The sequence below is a fragment of the Triticum urartu genome, chromosome 4A, assembly GCF_056163025.1.
Source record: "Triticum urartu cultivar PI428250 chromosome 4A, HENAU_Tu73, whole genome shotgun sequence".
NCBI lineage: Eukaryota > Viridiplantae > Streptophyta > Magnoliopsida > Poales > Poaceae > Triticum > Triticum urartu.
Window position 1 is genome coordinate 515,338,446 of NC_141876.1, and position 7,061 is coordinate 515,345,506.

Sequence of the window (7,061 nt, forward strand, 5' to 3'; positions counted from 1 at the left end):
CCTCTAGAAACTATTTCTAATATTAATGAAAGTATTTCATAAATATTTTCTCATAACTCTTGCTCCACTAAGACTCAGCAGATCGTGATTCCCTTAAGCCCGTGACCCTGTAGGTTCGGTAAAACATAGACATGAATAACCCTCTTTTGTTCAATGACCAATAGTGGAACCGTGGACACCCATATTGATCCCTATGAATACACAAATGGCATTCGAGTGAACCTTTGGTTATCATGTTCTATTCCTTTTGCTTCACGATACTCTGCAAAACCTGAGGTGAGATATATCGATATCCTCTTGAGTCATTCTCATGCTCACTATATCAGTCTTCTCAGTACAGGTTTTGTTCTTATTTCTCTTTGACATGTTACAACATCCCTATGACCTAGTCATCTATGTCTGGCCAGACGATGTTGGATGCCGTCACACCGACAGGGCCCTAAGAATATCTCTTCATCGTTGGAGGAGCAAATCTCACTCTCGAGCTATCTAGCCTCTTGTCAAACTTTTCGATGAGCCTGTAAGTTGTCGTTATGGTCGCCGTGTTACGGATGACGTTTGAGCAACCCCAAAGTTCATCGTACGGTAAGAACTGACTATGATAGTCTCATGGTATAAGGAACTAAAGCATAAGTTAAGTATCCATGTTATAATGATTTACTTGTGATGATTGTATCTCAAAGTATAAAAAACAACTTTGATCAATTTAATATGACCGTTCTTCCAACGTCATATTCTCAAAGTTGTTTTAGGACTACCATTACACTTCAAGATATCCTAAGATCCGACAAACATGATCATAAACAACACTTGAGCTAGTCTTAGAGGCGAGACTAGGAATCAGATTTTTACCGTTCATCATTCCACACGTGCATATGAGTTTTCCACTGAATCACATATTTTAGGATCATAGCAGTTTAAACTCTTAATTATAAACATAAAAATAAATAATACAATATTTTATTGCCTCTAGGGCATATTTCCAACAGGAGTATTACTCAGGTGTGCTTGATCCTTAGAAGTTCAACCCTGCTGATGCTCATGACAAAAGTAAAAGTGCACGAAAGAGATATGTTAGGCTGGATGGGTCAGTCAATGTTAATGGTCAAAATGTCCTAAGTTTAGCAGACAAAGTGGTGGGAACAACTATGCTTTTGGAGAATGAAGGTGGGGGTAATGTTGATGTGGGGGCTTGGGTACCCCAGGGAAAGCACCTATTGTGAAATGAAGAAGGCAAGGTTATGGTTCGAAAGTAAGAGATTATGATATGACGAATGAGACAACCTCCTTAGAGGAGGGCCGATGGGATCAATGACTCCTTTATGCTGAAACAACCGTTGGATTGGCGACCCCGCGATAGTTCGAGAGATCCTGATCTCATCCGAGAGGTGGTGCCACGGCGGCGAACTATGGTGCCGAGATGGTTGCAACTATCAACAGTAGAAGCTGGGACCGGCAGAATTTTCTGCTACAACAGATGGAGTGGTGTTGGGGCAATTGGCGGGGGGTGGCGTCATGATTGTTGCAATCGTCAACCATAAAAGCTATGATTGGAGAGCTTTTTTGTTTGCTATGGCGAGGTGAGAAATTACAATCGGCGAGGGGAGAAAAGCTGCGACTAGTATGTAGCGATGCTACGACAGATGAGGCAAGAAGTTGGGACCGGCGTGGTGTGGCGCTGGAACCAGTGGGAGTGAGGTGCTGCGACGGTGACATGCGAGATGTCGTGCTTGGACCAACGAGGCAAGGGTGTTGCAACGATGACATGGATGCTGGACCAGAGATGGTGTGTCCATGGGAACAACAAGGTGAGGTGTTGAGTGTTGGGGAACGTAGCAATAATTCAAAAAAATTCCTACGTGTCACCAAGATCAATCTAGGAGATACTAGCAACAAGAGAGAGGGAGTGCATCTTCATACCCTTGAAGATCGCTAAGAGGAAGCGTTACAAGAACGCGGTTGGTGGAGTCGTACACGCAGCGATTCAGATCGCGGTCGATTCCGATCTAAGCGTCGAACAACGGCGCCTCCGCGTTCAACACATGTACAGCCCGGGGATGTCTCCTCCTTCTTGATCCAACAAGGGGAGAGGATAAGTTGAGGGGGAACTCCGATAGCACGACGGCGTGGTGGTGATGGAGCTCGTGGTTCTTCGGCAGGGCTTCGCCAAGCGCTACGGAGGAGGAGGTGTAGGAGAGGGGGAGGGGCTGCGCCAAGGGAAGGGTCTAGGTAGTCTGGCAGCCCTCCCACCTCCACTATTTATAGGAGAAGGGGAGAGGGGCCCGGCCCCTTCAGATCCCATCTAGGGGAGGGGCGCCTGCCAGGGAGTGAACCCTAGATGGGTTTTGGGCGCCCCCACCCCTAGGAGACTTGCCCCCCAAGCCAGGAAGGGAGGCTGCCCTAGGGGAGGCGCCCCCACCTCTCCTGGTTACGTGAGATGGGGTGGGAGGGGCGCACAACCCCTTAGTGGGCTGGTGTGCCCCTTCCCCATGGCCCATAAGGCCCCCCAACACTTGCTGGTGCCTATGAAACCACTTTCGGACACGCTGGTCGTCACCCGGTACCCCCGGAACAATCCCGGACTCCAATACCCTTCATCCAATATATCGATCTTCACCTCCGGACCATTTCAGAACTCCTCGTCACGTCCGGGATCTCATCCGGGACTCCGAACAACCTTCGGTAACCAGATACTATTTCCCATAACAACTCTAGCGTCACCGAACCTTAAGTGTGTAGACCCTACGGGTTCGGGAACCATGCAGACATGACTGAGACATATCTCCGGCCAATAACCAATAGCGGGATCTGGATACCCATATTGGCTCCCACATGTTCCACGATGATCTCATCGGCTGAACCACGATGTCGGGGATTCAATCAATCCCGTATACAATTCCCTTTGTCTATCGGTATGTCATTTGCCCGAGATTCGATCATCAGTATCCCCATACCTCGTTCAATCTCGTTACCGGCAAGTCTCTTTACTCGTTCCGTAACGCATGATCCCATGACCAACTCCGTAGTCACATTGAGCTCATTATGATGATGCATTACCGAGTGGGCCCAGAGATACCTCTCTGTCATATGGAGTGACAAATCCCAGTCTCGATTCGTGCCAACCCAACAGACACTTTCGAAGATACCTGTAATGCACCTTTATAGCCACCCAGTTACGTTGTGACGTTTGGTACACCCAAAGCATTCCTACGGTACCCGGGAGTTGCACAATCTCATGGTCTAAGGAAATGATACTTGACATTAGAAAAGCTCTTAGCAAACGAACTACACGATCTTGTGCTATGCTTAGGATTGGGTCTTGTCCATCACATCATTCTCCTAATGATGTGATCCCGTTATCAATGACATCCAATGTCCATGGTCAGGAAACCATAACCATCTATTGATCAATGAGCTAGTCAACTAGAGGCTTACCAGGGACATGTTGTGGTCTATGTATTCACACATGTATTACGGTTTCCAGTTAATACAATTATAGCATGAACAATAGACAATTATCATGAACAAGGAAATACAATAATAACCATTTTATTATTGCCTCTAGGGCATATTTCCAACAGTCTCCCACTTGCACTAGAATCAATAATCTAGTTCACATCACTATGTGATTGTAATGAATCCAACACCCATGGGGTTTGTTCATATCTCGCTTGTGAGAGAGGTTTATTGGTCAATGGGTCTGAACCTTTCAGATCCATGTGTGCTTTACAAATCTCTATGTCATCTTGTAGATGCAGCTACCACGCGCTACTTGGAGCTATTCCAAACAACTACTCTACTATACGAATCCGGTTTACCACCCAGAGTCATCTGGATTAGTGTCAAAGTTTGCATCGACGTAACCCTTTACGATGAACTCTTTTACCACCTCCATAATCGAGAAAATTCCTTAGTCCACTAGTTACTAAGGATAAGCTCGACCGATGTCATGTGATCCATTCCTGGATCACTCTTGTACCCCTTGACTGACTCATGGTAAGGCACACTTCAGGTGCGGTACACAACATAGCATACTGTAGAGCCTACGTCTAAAGCATAGGGGACGACCTTCATCCTTTCTCTCTCTTTTGCCGTGGTCAGGTCTTGAGTCTTACTCAATACTCACATACAACCTTTCCTCAAGAAAAACGTTGAGGAAACAATGTTTTGACATCCTATCTGCAAGATTTCATAAATAATGCAGTAACTGCTAACATAAGTCCAACAGACTCTTAGCATCGCTACGAGTGAGAAAGTCTCATCGTAGTCAACTCCTTGAACTTGTCGAAAAACATTTAATGACAAGTCAGCTTTCTTAATGGTGACACTTACCATCATTGTCCGTCTTCCTTTTAAAATCCATCTGCACCCAACAGCCTTACGACCATCAAGTAGTTCTTCCAAAGTCTATACCTTGTTTTTTTATACATGGATCCTCTCTCGGTTTTTATGGCCTCGAGCCATTCGTCGGAATCCGGGCCCACCATCACTTCTCCATAGCTCGTAGGTTCATTGTTGTCTAGCAACATGACTTCCAAGACAGGATTATGTACCACTCTGAAGTAGTACGCATCCTTGTCGACCTATGAGGTTTGGTAGTGACTTGATCCGAAGTTTCATGATCACTATCATAAGCTTCCACTTCAATTGGTGTAGGTGCCACAGGAACAACTTCCTGTGCCCTGCTACACACTAGTTGAAGTGACGGTTCAATGACCTCATCAAGTCTCCATCATCCTCCCACTCAATTCTTTCGAGAGAAACTTTTCCTCGAGAAAGGACCTGTTTCTATAAACAATCACTTTTGCTTCCGGATCTGAAATAGGAGGTATAACCAACTGTTTGGGGTATTCTATGAAGATGCATTTATCCGCTTTGGGTTCGAGCTTATTAGCCTGAAACTTTTCCACATAAGCGTCGCAGCCCCAAACTTTTAAGAAACGACAGCTTAGGTTTTTCTAAACCATAGTTCATACGGTGTCGTCTCAACGAAATTGCGTGGTGCCCTATTTAAAGTGAATGCGGTTGTCTTTAATGCCTAACCCATAAATGATAGTGGTAATTCGATAAGAGACATCATGGTATGCACCATATCCAATAGGGTGCAGTTATGATGTTCGGACACACCATCACACTATGGTGTTCCAGGCGGTATTAGTTGTGAAACAATTTCCACAATGTCTTAATTGTGTGCCAAACTCGTAACTCAGATATTCATCTCTATGATCATATCATAGACATTTTATCCTCTTGTCACGACGATCTTCAACTTCACTCTGAAATTACCTAAACCTTTCAATAATTCAAACTTGTGTTTCATCAAGTAAATATACTCAACATCTACTCAAATCATCTGTGAAGTAAGAACATAACGATATCCACTGCGTGCCTCAGCACTCATTGGACTGCACACATCAAAATGTATTACTTCGAACAAGTTGCTTTCTTGTTCCATCTCACTGAGAACAAGGCCTTTCAGTCATCTTGCCCATGTGGTATGATTTGCATGTCTCAAGTGATTCAAAATCAAGTGAGTCCAAACGATCCATCTGTATGGAGTTTCTTCATGCATATATACCAATGGACATGGTTCGCATGTCTCAATCTTTTCAAAAACGAGTGAGTTCAAAGATCCATCAACATGGAGCTTCTTCATGCGTTTTATACCAACATGACTCAAATGGCAGTGCCACAAGTATGTGGTACTATCATTACTATCTTATATCTTTTGGCATGAACATGTGTATCACTACGATCGAGATTCAATAAACCATTCATTTTAGGTGCAAGACCATTGAAGGTATTATTCAAATAAACAGAGTAACCATTATTCTCCTTAAATGAATAACCGTATTTTGATAAACATAATCCAATCATGTCTATGCTCAACGCAAACACCAAATAACAATTATTTAGGTTTAACACCAATCTCGATGGTAGAGGGAGCATGCGATGCTTGATCACATCAACCTTGGAAACACTTTCAACACATATCGCCATCTCACCTTTAGCTAGTCTCTGTTTATTTTGTAGCCTTTTATTTTGAGTTACTAACACTTAGCAACTGAACCGGTATTTTAATACCCTGGTGCTACTAGGAGTACTAGTAAAGTACACATTATAATGTATATCCAATATACTTCTGTCGACCTTGCCAGCCTTCTCATCTACCAAGTGTCTAGGGTAGTTCTGCTTCAGTGACCGTTCCCCTCATTACAGAAGCACTTAGTCTCGGGTTTGGGTTCAACCTTGGGTTTCTTCACTAGAGCAGCAACTGATTTGCCGTTTCATGAAGTATCCCTTCTTTCCCTTGCCCTTCTTGAAACTAGTGGTTTAACCACCAACAATTGATGCTCCTACTTGATTTCTACTTTCGCGGTGTCGCGAATAGCTCAAGGATCATCATATCTATCCCTGATATGTTATAGTTCATCACGAAGCTCTAATAGCTTGGTGGTAGTGACTATGGAGAACCATCACTATCTCATCTGGAAGATTAACTCCCACTCGATTCAAGCGATTGTAGTACTCAGACAATCTGAGCACATGCTTAACGATTGAGCTTTTCTCCCTTAGTTTGCAGGCTTAAGAAACTTGTGAGAGGTCTCATACCTCTTGACGTGGGCACTAGTCTGAAATCGCAATTTCAGTCTTTGGAACATTTCATATGTTCTGCGATGTTTCAAAAACGTCTTTGGTGCCACAATTCTAAACCGTTAGCATTACGCACTGAACTATCATGTAGTCATTAAAACGTGTATGTCAGATGTTTCCCAACATCTACAGACGACGCCTGAGGTTCAGCACACCGAGCGGTGCATTAAGGACATAAGCCTTCTGCGTAGCAATGAGGATAATCCTCAGTTGACGGACCCAGTCCGCATAATTTCTACTATCAACTTTCAACTAAATTTTCTCTAGAAACATATCTTAAACAGTATAACTAAAGTGTAAGCTACGACATAATTTGCAAGGACCTTTTGACTATGTTCATGATAATTAAGTTCATCTGATTATTTAATGAACTCCCACTTAGATAGACATCCCTCTAGTCATCTAAG